At 46.1% G+C, this 14,976-nt stretch overlaps 1 protein-coding gene across 1 annotated transcript in view; it reads left to right on the top strand.

Annotated features, from left to right (window-relative positions):
• The first annotated feature begins 390 nt into the window (after positions 1–390).
• Positions 391–14,976, top strand: part of LOC310681607 (NXPE family member 3-like) — a 37,544-nt gene continuing 22,958 nt past the window's right edge. The window contains exon 1 of the mRNA XM_083449637.1: positions 391–1,864. The gene's annotated coding sequence lies outside the window, so the exon portion shown is untranslated. The remainder of the gene's footprint in view (positions 1,865–14,976) is intronic.

Raw genomic sequence — 14,976 nt, 5'->3', positions numbered from 1 at the left:
CCCAATTGCCTTCAGGATCTGTCCTGCGGACTGTCTGTGGATCGACGTGGGGATTATATTCGTTTGGGCTGCGCCATATTTTTTTCTGTGCCATTCCATTTTCCCCACCTCTCCCTCACACATACTGCGGCGGTGCCTCCTCCCTCCCTCCTCCTGGCTTCTCCCTGCCCTGCCTAGAGAAGGAAGGAGGCTGGGTTGAGCGCCATTTTAAGCAGCCCCTCTCTGGAGCCAGCCCTTTCATGCTGCTCATCTTCCTTCTGCCGCCGTCCTGGCGCTCCTGTGGGCCAGAGAGCAGAGCAGACGAGCTTGCTATGCCTACCCACAAGAAGCAGAAGCAGCGGTGGTGGTGGCAGCCCCTGGGAAGGTAAGCACAGGTGTTGGGGATGGGGTGGGGGGAGGACTACTTGCCGCCCTCGCCTCTTCTTCCAGTCCCCCCCCCCAGTGCCGCTTCTCCAGCCCGCCACAAGGTCTGAGGGACAGTGGACCGGCCCACGACTAAAAATTTTTGCCGACCCCTGACTTAGTGTCTCATAAATCACATGCAGAGTTGCAGGGCCTTTTTTTCAGGCAGAACTCACCGGAACTCAGTTCCGGCACATCTCACATGGGTGCCATGGCTGTTATAAGAGAATAAGGGAGGCGTTCATGGCAAGTTGTGGCACCTCTTTTTCCAGAAAAATAGCACTGCAGAGTTGTTTCATTGTCACCACAGAGGACCCACCAATTATTTAGAAGGTTCAAAGAAAATATAATGCAGCGGGCATCTGCCAGTTTCTGAGCCCACCATCCCTGCCTCATAATGTTACAGCTCTACAGAATCTCTTAGAGCAGATAACAACCAACTCTATAGGATTTTGCCAACCAGACAGGGCCCTTTGAACGGGAGCACTGAGTACGGTTGTCATAGGCCTTTTACACCAAAGGCCTCAAATATGAAGAGCCCACAGCTTTGTTGCTAACTCTCAGAAACACGAGACACACAGGAATGTCCAGGCTCCCTCAGTATTTCTCTCAGCAGCTGGGCTTAGCCTCTGCTTCTCCTCACAAAGATCATCCGCCCCACCTGTCCTGTAAGGAGGAACAGCAGGACCAGACGCTCTGAGGCAATGGTATCAACAGAACCTTTGTGAGACCTACCTGCCATGATGGGGCTGACAAGGCAGCGGATGATTACAGCTAGCCCCCAAAGGCCAAGGCCTCACACTGTAAAACCAGCAACTTATCGGCTGCATTTACAGCCATTTCCAGGACATCTGGGTCACTAGGGTATTCTTGAAAGGCTGCCAAGACCTGCTTTTTGAACTGTGAGCTGCTCATTTCCATCCAAGCTGGTCATTGAAAAATCAAGTTTGATGCCTGAGCTTTCCTCTACTTTCCCTGTTCCTTTTTCTGTTGTGTCATTTCAGATTTTAAGTCCAAGGGCAGATTGTGTGTGTGTGTGTGTGTGTGTAAAAAGTTTTCCCAGCTGACAATAGGTATAAGATGCTTTCAAAGAACAAACAACCCTTCCCTGAATTCAGGTAACTTGAGCCCCATAAAACCTAATGGGGAAAATCACAAAACAAGCTCCATAATAGGTCCTAATATCCTTTTGGCGCCACAAGATGAGCGACAAGAAGAAGTAATGGCAGGCAGTAGGAAGAGCAAAAGCCCAGTCCAACCACGTAGTCAGACTTGGCTGCATACCCCACGAGGCTCTCTGTACCCCTCAGTGCCAGGCTCCTGACTGACCAGCAGATACAGAAAAAAGAAGAGTGGGAACAGTTCAAAATGGACACAGCCAACAAAGAGACCAACAGATGGGCTAAGAGGAGATACAAAGATAGTAAATGAATGGCGGTGCCGGTGCCTCTGTGGAACCAAGGTAGGAAATGGAGGTGGGGAGAAAAATGGAGGGCCCAGAGGTGTAATCCTGAGAGGAAAAGTGTGTATGTAGCATTACTTTTATTTAGAGATGAATTAGGGGAATTAATTGGCTTGTAATTTTTATTTAGAGATGAATTGGGGGAATTAATTGGCTTGTCTTCGGTAAAATAGGTGTTGTGTTTGAGCAGCAAATGGGGTTCAAATGAGTGGCCTTGTGTTGGAGGTTCATATACCACATCTCTTGCCTTTGATCAAGGTTCTTGGGCAATATATTTATTGCCTAGCCTCACCAGTTTGCATTTTGTATAATGGATGCTTTGCTGCAATATTAAATACTGTGATTGTTCGCCGCTCCCCCTTCCCCCCTCCCTGAGACAGCCATTTTGTGACTGGCTGGGTCTCCACCATGGCAGCCATTTTGTGACAGCTACCACCCAACGTTTTCTCAAAATGGGCCCCTGCAAAATCCCGTCTGTAATATTGATGTAGTTTTTAATTATTTTAAAGGCATGTACAGTGGTGCCTCGCAAGACGAAATTAATTCGTTCTGCGAGTTTTTTCATCTTGTGAATTTTTTCGTCTTGCGAAGCACCACTGTGCATTGATGGTTTCCCATAGGAATGCATTGACGGTTTTAAGAAAAAGGCGCAAGACGTTTTCGTCTTGCGAAGCAAGCCCATAGGGAAATTCGTCTTGCGAAGCAACTCAAAAAACGAAAAACTCTTTCGTCTTGCGAGTTTTTCGTCTTGCGAGGCATTCGTCTTGCGAGGTACCACTGTATACAATAGAACTACCTTCTCAGCTTGTGAGTAGATAATACTCTCTGCTCATGTGTGACTTTAAGAGAGATGGTTGTCTAATGCTTTCAATATAAAAATACTTATTCTAAATTGACTTATTTCAGATAAAATATGTTTAGCATAGGATATGGGAACGCTAAGACAAACGAATTAAAATTTGTTTGCATTTGACTTTTTAGAGACATAACATCTTAATACTGCTTCTGACATCAATATATATGGACTAAATGAGCATTTTCCTCGCTCCCATCCTTCAGTTATGCAAATATTTTTTAAAATGACATTGACATATGGTACAGTAGGCGTTGGTCAAATGGCTCAGGCCTTAAAAATGCACTTATTGTAGAAAAGTCAAATGTTTGTATATATTCCTTCTTAGTCTTGCACTTTAGTAATAACCAAGTCAAACTATTTGACTGTGCTCAGAACACTTTAGTCCCTTTTTAGAGGGGCCTGCTTTCCACAAACACCAAATGAGTGAAATGACTAATCCATTTCTAAGATACGACATGAAAGCTACGGTAAACCGGTTTTTGTCAGTGATGTACTAAGCAGGCCTCTTTTGCAACCTATAAATCAGGAAATTGTCTTTAAAAATGCCTTGAAGCCATCAATACGTTCCAAGTTCCTTTATTTGCACATATTTGCATTTGAGCTTATGTTACCGTTAATCATTTCAAAAGGTGTATTATTACACTTTCCCTGTAAGCTATTTTTATAAAGAAGGTTGAGGATTTAATGCATGCATTTGAATCCTGGTGTGTTTTAATAAACCACAAGGCATTACATATATTTTGCTAAACTCATTATATTGATAACAGTGCTTGGTGACAATGAGAAACAGAAAAGGAAAGTCTGTTCAGTAAACTGCTGAATTTAGGCTATACAGTGGTACCTCGGGTTACATACACTTCAGGTTACATACGCTTCAGGTTACAGACTCCGCTAACTCAGAAATATTACCTCCTGTTAAGAACTTTGCTTCAGGATGAGAACAGAAATTGTGCCCCAGTGGCGCGGCGGCAGCGGAGGCTCCATTAGCTAAAGTGGTGCTTCAGGTTAAGAACAGTTTTACGTTAAGAACAGATCTCTGGAATGAATTAAGTACTTAACCCGAGGTACCACTGTACGTCTATTTACACATTTTCAGGGGTAAGCATAAGAAAAATTGTGCCAGGGAACATTTATTTCCTATGCACACCTGATACTTTAGTCACATGCCCAAGTGACATCATCCTGGGCTACTTTGGCTTTGTTCATGTGTTCAAACCCATGCAAGGCAGGCAAACTGCAAAATTAACTTTTGAGTGTCTAAAAGTAAATCTGCCTGCTTTAAGTTATTAAAATTTAAGTATTAAAATTAATCCCACATAGATTCAACTACAGTGGAACCTCGGTTTATGAACTTAATCCATTCCAGAAGTCCGTTCTTAAACCGAAACCATTATTCAACCAAGGCGCGCTTTCTCTAATGAGGCCTCCCGCCGCCGGTGCCCTTCCACCATTCGGATTCTGTTCTTAGAACGAGGTAAACTTCGCAAACTGGGACACTACTTCCGGTTTTGCGGAGTTCGTAAACCAAATAGTTCATAAACAGGGCTGTTTTTAAACCAAGGTACCACTGTAATATGTGTAACAATTTGCCTTTCTTATGTAATGACACAGACAGGATATTGACCATTGTTCTCTCTAACTACATTACAGAGAAGCTCTAAGTTACCCACAGTTACAATGCTTGCTGTTTCCTTTTGTGACTTCTTTGCATTTTCCCCACCCCATATTTTGTAATGCTCAAAATGTATCATTTATTAGATAAGCAGGACATTTATAACAGCCTGGTTTGTTTTTATATGATACAGATCTGCAGTATGCTTAGCACAGCCTTCCTTTTCTCTCCTGCTTATTGTTGCTGTAAGTTTGGTATTATAAAACATTTGACAGCAAAAGATTATACAAGAGGGAAATTTATATTGGAATTCACTTCAGTTGGCTTGATACATATTAATCACAAATCGTAGCAGCTTGTAGCCTCTGAACACACCACACTTTACTCTGTTTTCAAATGAATGCCTCTCACATGTGGTAATAAGGTTAGCTTGACATTTCCTCATCCAGGAAGGTGACTGCTGCCTGCAAGTGATGTAGAAACCATAAAGTGGAAGGGCACCATTCTACAAAACCTTCAAATGAATAATACAGAAGCTGAGCCACATGTTCATAGCCAGGTTCTCCCAACTACTGTTGGAGGCAGCATACCTCTGAATAGTAGTTGCTGGGAGTCAAACAGGTGGAGAGAGCACTGTCCTGCTTTGGTCCTGCTTGAAGGTTTCCCATGGGCATCTCATTGGCCACTGTGACTAGATGGGCCCTTGTCCTGATCCAGCAGGGCTCTTCTTGTACTTCAAACACTGTGAGGAACTCAGAATATTTCATTCAGGCAACCTCCAGCAATATTTTTATTATTGGCAGGAGTGTTTGTTTTTTATTGACACCACCTCATACTGACATTTGATACCAAATGGCTGGGTGGGCAGAAAAATCTTGAAGCTTGCTATTGGCTCTTGAAAACTACCACCAGCCTTCTTTTTTCAGGAGTGGGAGAAGCTGTACTAAGTGGCTATTGACCTGCCTGAGGGGAGAAGTGGGGAGAGAATGAGACTTGGCTTGAGGTCTTCTTGCCTTTTAACAACAGCACTGATTGAAAGGTGCTGCGTAGCAGCAGAAAGGCAAGAGATGCTACTACTGGAGACCTGTGCGCTTAGCACTTGTGACCTGTCCCAGAAAGAAATTGTTATTCTACATATCCCAATATTTTGAATGGTCAATATATTTTTCAGCAGGGGGCCGGTCCACTGTCCCTCAGACCTTGTGGTGGGCCAGATTATATTTTGGAAGGAAAAAAAATGACACAAGAGCACCACGAGCCCCGGTGGCTGCTTATCTGTGTCTTGCGACTGGCAGGGGCTGGCGGCGGCGGCGGGGGGGACGATGAGCAGCACGTGAAAGGGCTCCGGAGAGGGGCTGCTTAAAATAGCAGCCGCTCGAGCACTGCTGCTGCTGGCACAAACAAAGCCCAGCCCCCTTCCTCCTCTAGGCAGGGCAGGGAGAAGCCAGGAGGAGGGAGGGGAAAGGCAGTGGTGCCATGTGAGAGAGAGGGAGGGAGAAGGAAAGAACACGGGCGCTGCGATCCACACGGCGATTCCCGGACCGTCCGTGGGCTGGATCCAGAAGGCAATTGGGCCTCATCCGGCCTACGGGCCTTAGTTTGCCGACTCATGCAATATAGGAATCTTCTGCCTAGTTGAAGTGGCAGTCACAATATCCAGTTGGAAAAGACGCATGAAGAGAATATTGTATGCCTGTGACTGTACTTCTTTCATAGAGCCAATGTAGGTTGCCTTCTCTTATTAGCCACTCTTGTTCGAACTCTTCTCTGTCATAGTCTGCTGACCTAACATAGCTACAGGAGGAAAAATTGGATCTTATTCTGGCTCATGTATTATAAATATGATTGTTGTGTACATTTCAAGTGTAGTATGTCACTCACCTGCAGGTGATAGTGATGTCTAAGCCTGAAATAAATTGGCTTGAGTTTTAGATTTTTAAGAGAGTGGGGGGATGACAGAAAATGAATATTCTCCCCTGTAACAGATGTCAGCTACACACAGGTCAGATGGTGCCAGCCTAGTGTTAACTGAAAATGAAAAGCAAAGATACACTCTATCACAGAATAAAATTAACATTACCCTGCATTTCTGAATGGATGAGATGTTCCATTAGGGATTTCAAATTCATAATGTGATTCCACTACACTCCCTTAGGACTGACAAGAATGCAAAGAACCATGTACAGTCTCTCCATGCATAATTTTAGGTCACGAATCTTAAGCATCTGATGCAGTCAAGGAAAGAAAAAAGCTCCACTAAAAACCCACTTTACTCCCCCCCCCCCAAATTGCTGGAAATATGATATGAATGAAGTGGCTTTGATCTTGGTAACACAGTAGCCCTCCCCACTTTTTACTAGCACTAAGGGCTGCATGGTTACAGAAGGGCTGCAGGGCCAAGGGCTGCTTTTGTGCCTACCCATGAAGTTGCCTCCTAGCCACCCACCCATAGCAGAATAACTTCAGACGTGTGGAGCCTTAACTCTCTGTCTAGGGTCTGATTTAGATCCCTGGTCTTCCAGTGTTCTAAGTCTTATAGGGAACGTGGGGGGGGGGGTGTCTTTACTTACTTCTCTATAATGGCAAAGCCCATCTCCCTGCTCCAGTGGTTCTCCTGAACCCCTACCACCTCTACCATTCATTTTTTTACTTCCTCTGATCCTTTAACTTCCCAATAACCTAGTTACTGTGGGGTATAGGAGTGGTATAAAGCCAGTCAGATACAGATATTATATTTAACAAGGTATTCATATTTGTTTATTAAAATATTATTAAGTGCACAAGCTTATCTGGTTACCATAGTACCGTACTTTAAATGATCAAATGCCTTGTTAACTTGTTACTGTCAGTTTAAATTCTACCAGCTTCCATTCAACTATTAATGTTGAACTAAGACATCCTTAAGGAAGCAGTTAGTTACCGTGTTAAAACACTTTAGCCAAATTTCCCTCTTATTTTCTCCATCGCAGATAAGTCTCACCATAACCTTGCACCCACTTTCCCAAAGCCAGACGCCTCGCTTGGCCAGCTTTGGGAAGACAGCACAAGGACTGGGGGTAGGGGTGGGGTGTTGTTGAATTATGGCCTCTCCCCCCCCAACACAACAAGGCAGTGTGTAGTCTTCAGGTTTTGTGTCAAAGTACTGTTGTAGCCCACTTGGTATGGGAAGTGTACTACGTGAAACACCTTGAACTTCACTTGTTAAAGTCCTATAGTATCTATTAACATTAAAAAGGTGACTGAAAGCACAGCCCTAACTGTTCATTCAGAAGACCAATTGATTTCAGTGGGGCTCACTACATAGTAAATGTAATTAGGACTTATTTGATGCACAGAATAATAATCATGAACATTAAATTTTGACATTATTGCCTCCCTGTTCTCCGTGGTGCATTAAAAGGACATATCTAATTTCTCTGGTATTGCTCTGTTAAAGAAAATACTAAGATACAGCACTCCATATCACAGAAAGTGTAATGGGCCATGCATTGATGAAACATGACATAACATTACTCTAAGCAATAGGTCAGAAATAAAACATTCTTGAATCCGATATTCTGTCTATCTTAGCTGGAGTCAGTAGCTATCACCATCTGTGAAATGCTCACCATTTATAAAGAAGATTCATTCAAAGCAGTGAGCATTTCACAGATGGTGAAAGTTAGGAGCCATTTGAGATGCTCCAGACTAGGAAGGCTATCTTACGTTGCATTTAAGTCCATTGCTTGTCCTGAGAATTTTATCAGAGCTTGGCTGCCAAATCAAATCATTTATAGGCACAGTATGAACACAAGAAGAGGAGACTAGAATAGACATAAGGCAGTTGAATATATATTTTGGTATAACAGTCTTGTATGTAGACCTGAAAGCCCAAGAATTACAAAAGAACATAAGAACAGCTCTGCTGGATCAGGCCAGTGGCCCTGAAAGCCAGTGCATTTCCTCACCACTATATAGCTAAACAGTAAATCAGGCAGGGGTGCTAACTTGCCCTCAAGATTGTGGGTGCCCACTGCCACAACGTGGGCGTGTGACATCCCACTCACATGCCTGCGGTAGAAAAGAGCTGTTCCTCTTCCTCTTCCTATCCGCAACCAGTGAGGCACCCTGCCTCATCGTTCGAGCCCCCCCCCCCCGAAAAGGGTACTTTGCTGGCTGGCTGTGGAGGCTGGAGCTGAACTTATTGCTCTCAGAGGCAGTGCCACTGCCACCTGACGGCTTTTCTCATGGATTTTGTGGATGTCCGGCACCCACAATTATATTATTGTTTGTGCCCAAGCACCCACAGCCCCTTGGAGTTGGCTCCTATGATGTCAGGAATGGAAAACTTGTAGTCCTCCATTTGTCATTGAATTCCAGTTCCCTTCAGCCCCAGCCTGTGAAGCCATTGGTCAGGAAGATGGTCCAACAACTTCTGCAATGCCACAGGTTCCCATCCCTGCAATTTTATTTTATTTTTAAAGCATCTATAAACTTGCATGTGCTGTACAGTACCCACCTCCCCACTCCCAGAATTCATTTTAAACAACCAGGAATCATGTTGCCATTACAGAACAGAACTTAATGCTATAGAATTTAAGTGAAGAAGTCCAATGATATTTACTCATTATGTAAACAAACAATAACACAACTCTCTCGCTGCTCAGGCAACTAATAAGGTAAAAGTTACCTTGTATATTATTTTGTGGGTACTAGTTTTGTGAAATGCTGTCTCATTTACTAACCCATTATAAGCAGAATAAATGAAGCAGGGAAGCTTTTTAAATGCAGTGGTACCTCGGGTTAAGTACTTAATTCGTTCTGGAGGTCCGTTCTTAACCTGAAACTGTTCTTAACCTGAAGACCACTTTAGCTAATGGGGCCTCCAGCTGCTGCCGCGCCGCTGGAGCACGATTTCTGTTCTCATTCTAAAGCAAAGTTCTTAACCTGAGGTACTATTTCTGGGTTAGCGGAGTCTGTAACCTGAAGTGTCTGTAACCTGAAGTGTATGTAACCCGAGGTACCACTGTATAGCTCTACGTTCCACTTGACGATTTTAGGCATTGTACAGCTAACAGACAAGCTAAAAGAACTGCTCCTGTGGATGTTGCAATTTTTAAAGCTGGGTAACAAATAATGGAAATGTGCTAAGCAGGAACCTGGGGCCCAGAAAAGCTTCCACAAGGCTTCTCTCAACACATCAAATACTGCACTTATACTCACAAGCAAATTTGAAGCAGTGGAGCAGACAGAAAACTGCTCCTACCTGTAAAAGAATTATAATACGTCTGGAATACTTCTTGCAGAATACTTTATTGGTCATGGCATTTCAGTGGTTTTCCATACATTTGAGACACAGGAGGACAAAAGCATAGCATTGCTAAGAACATAGTTCCTGATTTTCTTGACACTCACTGTAACTCTTAGTACAATTTGATATTTTCCAGAAAGCCACCTAACTGCTTTCAATTTGCATATTTAATAATCAAGATTATGTAAAGTTGATCATTATGTGGTAGACTTATTGAAGGGGTACATCATAGGTCAATAGTTTGATGGAAATTGCTAATGAGTTTTTTTTTGGGGGGGGGGTGCTGTGCAGCAGTTTTTTTATTGAAATCCTTCCCTCTTTCAAGCAGCACCTGTTGATTACCCATGTAATAAGATCCTCTGTTCAGCACACTTCCCTCTGTTGGTGGGAAATGGCAAAACCACAGAAATAGCTGTGCTCTAGAAACATCAGAGTTCCCCTTAGAAACCATGCTTTCCAGATCAGTGGTGGATCCCTACAACCTAAATAAATATGGATAAAAAAGAACCTTGCTCTGTTGTTTATTGAGCTGCTTCAATTTGGCAGAGGTTGGGAGGGAAGACAATGGATTCTGGATATTAACATGTAGATAATACTGAGTTCTAGAGAACACAAGTAAGTACAAAAATAGCTTGAATATTCCTGGGTGAAATATCTGTGGCATTTGCAGGAGGGCTGAATGTTAGGATCAAACTAGATGTGACACTAAACAAATAATTAGTAACAACATCTCTGTCTGTGTTCAAAGCATAGCAGTACAGACTCCTCAATTTCATCTTGACTGTTGTGCACAGGGAGGTTTAAGTTTTCCCCCTCATGACACAGTCCGAACAAAAAATCCTCCTCCTCTACACAACTACTGGCCCCATAAATGGGATTTTTCTCAGGCACACCGGGGGGGGGGTAAAGCCTTCCTTACCAGTACACTTCAGTCATGACAAAAATAACCTCCCTCCATCATCTATTAATTTTTTAACAACACACAAACATAGTTGGGCTCTGGGACTAGTTAATACACGAGAGAAGACCTGTGGGAAGTGCTGTGCTGTTTCCAGGCACACTCCTGGTTTACTATCAAAGGGAGATGTTTGTGATGGGTAGAAATGGTGTTCACGTGTTTGTAACACGTGCAGGGATGTTGTAAGCAAGGCTGTGCCCATTCTTATGATGGCATTGTCACCTTTTCAAGATTCCTCCACCATGGAAACTGAGGCAACAGTGGCCCAGGTTCTAGAGCTTGAGCTGAAGGTACATGACACAGCAATGTTGCTGAACCCAAGTAGATCAGGAATGTGCCTGGATAAGACACCACTACCTGGTACACTACCTGGCATTTTATGAAATAAAGGTGCGTTATTCTTCATATAAACCTGGCAAAGAGATTTGTAAGGCAATTATCTCATGTGTGAACCAGCCATTTAATAAATTCTAAATCCTGGATTTTTATTTAATACTACCCTACATGGCAACTGCATTGCAAAACTGCTTTTACAAAAGAGCTGCTCCACACAGTAAACTCTGTGTATGAGCTCAGTGCACAGGTTAGCCCCTGCCCTCCGCCACCATCGTGTGGTTTGTCTCCAGAGCGCTGCTACTTAGTCCAAACAGCAGTCTGACATCCCAGTGTTGGGATGAGCCAGATGGTGGGACTAATAAATGTAACAAACCAATACACATGAATGGCTCGCTGCACTTAATTGGGTCCTGAATAAACTTTCAATATCAGAATCCTATCTTGTATCTTGCTGATGAAACACCAGCAAAATCCCCAGGGAACTAATGAGAACTCCAGTTTGCAGAGTTGATGAAAACATGCTTCCCTAGAGAAAACAATGTTGACGACAATGTTGCTATTATGTTCTTGCAGAATTAGAAGTTTGCCCATCTATTATCCTTACTGTATAAGCAGCTGGAATTATCTGCTCCTTATGTGAAAGCCCAATGTAATGCCATAGATAGGGATGTTTAGTTTCAGGAGATGTGCATAAAACCTGGAATTCGGATTGTGGGTTTCTCTAACTTTTAAAACTCTTTGGCAGCTAGCCAGACTCCAACAGAGCAGTTAAAATGGGGACATCAGAGTACCAACCCTGTGGAATCCAGGGGACCATGACAATGGAGCATCATCAGAGTCCCAGAAGAGGTCTAACCAATGGCGTTTCAAACCATAATAAATTGTTAATTTTGCGGTGAATTGAACACTCACCACTCATCTTACTTCTCACCACCATTCCAGAGGAAACATGAAAACCAGACAGAATTGGAATATAATTTGCTGTCAGAGCATCAACTCAGTGCATTAGTGTATTCATTTCAGCGCATACACCACACTGATCCCTATCTTAAACTGGGATTAGGAGGACTGGCATGGCTGGCACAGTTAGTGCTGGCATCATGAGCAGGCAATGGGCATCTGTCAAAGCCCATACCCCTACAGGGGCCCATTGTCAACCTCTTCAGCTGCCCGGCCTTGCTGCTTCTCTGCTTTGCTATTCTTTCCCCTCAAAGCAAGGGAGCAGTGAGAAGAGTGAGAAGATGGAGCAGCAGCATCTGCTTGCCTTGCCTTTTCCCCCTCTGGGCAACTGTGCTGATTGTGCCAAAGGACGAAGGACTATAGCTCACTGATAGACAATCTGATTTGCATGCAGAAGGTCTAGGTTCTGGGAAAGACTCTGTTAAGTTGTGGGCGAACATAGTAGATGACACAGTGATTTCTCCAGAGCAGCTCTTTATTGTAGCTGGACAGAACTGAACCGCAAACAGCTCAGCCGGCCTGCTTTTATAGGAGCCGGCTGTCAACATTGTATCAACAACAACCCAGGGTTTCCCGCCTAAAATAACTGACGTGGACCTGAGTGAAAACTATCTACAGTATCCCCCTGTTGGCCCAGGGGGAGAACATCAGTACATAACACCCCTCCCCACCGAGATAAGGTGTTAGTTACAATCGTAATGGTTTCCTTATATACAGCACTACACGTAATGGTTCAATTAGGCACAAAAGCATATCGGTTACATTTCCCATACTTAAACCAACAGTGATACATGTCCAACAACATAGTCCTTTAAATAAGTTGGGCGCTTGGAAACTCTGCCAGACCGCCGGGGACTGGTAGCCAAGTCCGGAGGGCCACCCAATTCTTGCTGAGGCTGTGGTGCGACCCTAGGTGGCGTTGAACCCAAATCCCCTGGATCCACTGCTGTGGGTGGAGCCTCCGCAAGTGGAGTGGTCTGAGTCTGTGGTAAGTCTGGCAGACCCTCTGAAGCGGCTTGGTTCGGCTCCACGCTGGCAGTTTGCGAGGGAGGTGTAGGTGGAGCCTCGCCATCTGTAAGTTTCTCTTCTGGAGCCACGAGCGCAGTTGGGGGCACCACGGTAGTGTCCAAGTCCCCAACCCTGCGCCTAAGCCGGTCTATGTGCCGGCGCCACAAGCGTCCGTCTTCGAGTGCCACCTGGTACGAGCGAGGTCCAGTGACTCCCACTACTGTGGCTGGCACCCAAGGAATGTCCCCCACATAGTTCCGGGCAAAGACCTGGTTTCCTGGAACAAAAGACCGTGGCGCGTTGGCACAGCCTGGGGGTTCAGCCACGGCAAAGTCCGGGTGCAGCCGGTCGAGCGGTGACCTGAGGCGGCGGCCCATAAGCAGTTCAGCAGGACTCCGCCCTGTGGCCGCATGAGGGGTGATGTGTTGCACGAACAAGTATTCGGCGACCCGCTCGTGCCAGTCTCCCCGGTCCAGGCGCGCCAGTGCCTCTTTTGCCGAGCGCACCATTCTCTCTGCTTGCCCGTTGCTGGATGGATGAAATGGTGCCGTTAGGGCATGGCGGATGCCCAGTCCCAAAAGATACCGCTCAAAAGTGCCTGACGTGAACTGCGGTCCGTTGTCGGAGACAAGGACATCAGGACACCCATGCGTCGCAAAGAGTCCTCGCAGCACCCGGATGACGGCCTCGGTAGTGGTGGAGGGCATCAGGGCCACCTCCAGCCATTTGGAATAGGCGTCTACCACTACCATAAAGGTCCGGCCGTGAAAGGGGCCAGCCAGATCGATGTGCACCCTCGACCAGGGTGTCTTTGGCGTCTCCCAGGTGTGTCCCTTAGCTGCCGGTGGTGCAGGCCTTGATTCTTGGCACGCTTGACAGGCGGACACCCAGGCAGTGATGGCATCGTCCATGTTAGGCCACCAGACGTAACACCGAGCCAACGCCTTCATTTTGACAATTCCCGGGTGGCCAACGTGCAGAGCCTCCAGGACGCGTTGACGGAGTCTTTGGGGAATCATGACGCGGTCTCCCCACAGCAGACAGCCGCGATGAGCCGAGAGTTCATGTTGTCTGGTTGTGAAGGGCTGGAACTCCGATGCAAAAGGCCCTTGTGGCCACCCCCTCCACACCCAGTTGAGCACACGGCTGATGGTGCGATCCTGGGCAGATGCGGAGGCCACAGTGGCAGCCGATACAGGCGCTTTCGGAAGATCCTCAATCAGGAGGAGCGATGAAGCTGGAGCCGGGTCTTCCACAAATGCTGGAAGAGGGCAACGGCTGAGGGCATCAGCATGGCCCATCGATTTCCCCGGGCGATGGACGAGCCGGTAGTGGTAGGCAGCCAGGAAAACAGTCCATCGCAGCATGCGCGGCGAGAGGACGGTGGAGTTGGACGATCACCGGCGAGGAGGCCCAGGAGCGGCTTGTGGTCAGTGATGAGGTCAAAAGTCCTGCCATAGAGGTATTCATGGAACCTCTTCACTCCAGCCACAAGTGCCAGTGCCTCCTTGTCGAGCTGGCTGTAATTCCGTTCCGTCTGAGATAGCGTCCTGGAAAAGTAGGCGAGCGGTGCTTCTCTTCTGTCTGGAAAACAGTGACTAAGGACAGCGCCGATGCCAAAAGGTGAGGCATCGCAGGCAAGGACCAGCGGCCTGGATTCACTGTACTGTACCAGCACACTGTCCGATGAAAGGAGAGCCTTGACCGCGTTGAAGGCTGCCATCTCCCGATGACCCCAGGACCAAGGCGTCTTTGTGCTGAGGAGTCGGTGAAGAGGCTCAGCCACCGTGGCTTTGTGGGGCAGGAACATGTTATAAAAGTTCAGCAGCCCCAGGAACGCCTGCAACTCCGTCTTGTTCTTTGGGATGGGGGCCTGCTGGATAGCGCGGATCTTGGATGTGGTTGGGTGAAGTCCGGAGGCGTCGATAAGATAGCCCAGGAACTCCACCTGTGGAACGGCGATCTGGCACTTCTCCCTCTTTACCTTGAGCCCAGCCTCTTGGAACCTGGTCAGCACGGCACGGAGGCGCTCGAACAGCTGCTGGTGTGAGTCTGCGGACACCAAGACGTCATCAAAATATGGTACCACGCC

This window comes from Podarcis tiliguerta (genome assembly GCF_965153285.1).
Source record: "Podarcis tiliguerta genome assembly, chromosome: 7".
In the NCBI taxonomy this organism is placed as follows: Eukaryota; Metazoa; Chordata; class Lepidosauria; order Squamata; family Lacertidae; genus Podarcis; species Podarcis tiliguerta.
This window is presented reverse-complemented; position numbering and strand designations above follow the sequence as displayed.